Source organism: Drosophila serrata, unplaced genomic scaffold, assembly GCF_035046125.1.
Source record: "Drosophila serrata isolate PLE 108 unplaced genomic scaffold, ASM3504612v1 contig_36, whole genome shotgun sequence".
NCBI lineage: Eukaryota > Metazoa > Arthropoda > Insecta > Diptera > Drosophilidae > Drosophila > Drosophila serrata.
Window position 1 is genome coordinate 442,054 of NW_028256934.1, and position 1,965 is coordinate 444,018.

Consider the following 1,965-nt stretch of genomic DNA (forward strand, 5'->3'; position numbering starts at 1 on the left):
AACTATGATTTTCCCAAAATATTTGCTTATAACAAGAAAGAAACCTATCTATAGGAATCAGATATTTTAATTCATCATAGATCTGCCAAAAATGTAGTAATTTCCAATCGGAAAGCTTTCCTATGTTAGTTTTTGTTAGGGTAATAAATCTGCATACTCAATTTAAAATTAAAAAATATTGAAGTTTTTGAGATCTTTTTGGTCAATTTTAACCCCTTAGAAATACCGAAAATATTGTCAAAATTTTTTTTTTGCCCGAAGATGGCTAGAAAGATTCGCCTGTTGATACTGATCAAGAATATATATAATTTATAGGGTCGGAAATGACTCCTTCACTTTCTTTTAAGCTTCCGACTGAAGGTGCAATACCATTTTTTAATGGATATTTTTACATGCAAATTTTTTCGAAAAATCAATTTTTAAAAAACCCATAACTCAGCCAAAATACCATTAATTTTAATTCGGAAAGTTGTTCTATGCTAGTTTTTAGTAGATTAATAAATCTGCATACTAAATTTGTCATTTTAATAAATTTTATAAAATTTTATCAATTTTCGACCATTTCAATATCTCTAAAATTATGGAAAAATGTTGACCAAAATTTTGAAAACAAAAAATATCTAACGGACATGGCTAGATCGACTCGGTTTTTAATGCTGATCAAGAATATATATGATTTAAGGGGTCGGAAATGAATCCTTCACTTAGTTTCAAGCTTTTAACTAAAATTACAGTATTCTGGGAAGGGTATACAAATATTGATTTAATATATCTAGATTACAAATATATTAAGTTTTCTTGTGGGTATCCGAAAGGTAAAAAGCCACTGATTTGCTAATAGTCATAGATATTTCGATTTACAATCAAAAACTTATTCAGTAATGAATAAAACATTTGAACAAAAACGTAGACTATACATTTAACTACATTTTTTTAAGTTTTCAAACACCATAAGCTACATTTTTCCTATAGCTTATTGGCACTTTTATTATTAATATAAATATGTTCTAAAGACATACAATTTACCTTTAAACAATTATTGAATTAGGCTTATTTTGACATTTTTTTTGTTGCTGTTGTTTAGGCAACAAAAGGATCTTAGAAAAAAGTCAGCGCCAAGCTCTGGCAGCTGATTTTTGATCCAGTTCCACTTCCAAAAATTCCTGCCTCCTCTCAAAGATAATGAGCAACGTAATTGGCGCATTTTTGCTGGATTTTTTTTCTTCCTTTTTTGACAATCACTCGAGTTCAGGTTTGACAAAAGGACCTCGTCTCCTTGCGACGGGCAGCTGCAATGCCAATTGGCACACAATAAAGCGGCGGCACATGCCACACTGCCAAAAAAAAGGAATAGAATATAAAGAACAGGAGGAGGAAGACGACAACAACAACGAAAAAAAAGAAGTAGGACTCCGAAGGACATAACTGCACATTGACAAAAAGGAAGCGTTGCCAAGACAATGGTGAAGTGAAAAATCTGTGACGGTGTCACGGAACAGCAACACCCCAAGGACAGCTGTCGGCGTCTCCATCTGTTTTTTTTTGTCCCCTGCAAAACCCTCCTCAAGAATAGATCCTTTGCATACTTACTTATATAATACAACAACAAACACAAACACTTGATAATATTGAATGGAAATCGTATGTCTATTGAGGAAATTATTAATTAAGAGTCAAAAATACTCCAACAAATAAAATTAGCTTCCTTAAATGGTTTATATTGCATATTTGCAGATATTTACTATATTATAATGCCACAAAAATTAGCTTAATCATTATAAAAATAAATGCTTTATAAATAAATTAATCAATCATACATTTCAAACCATTTTCTGTTTAGAAACTTAATGAATATCCCCTTTTGCTGACGGATTTCCTACAATATTAATTGATAAAAAAACTATAATGAAGTTGTTTCCCTTTAAAACTAATTATAACCATATTCTTTCTCTTTTTTCTTTTCAG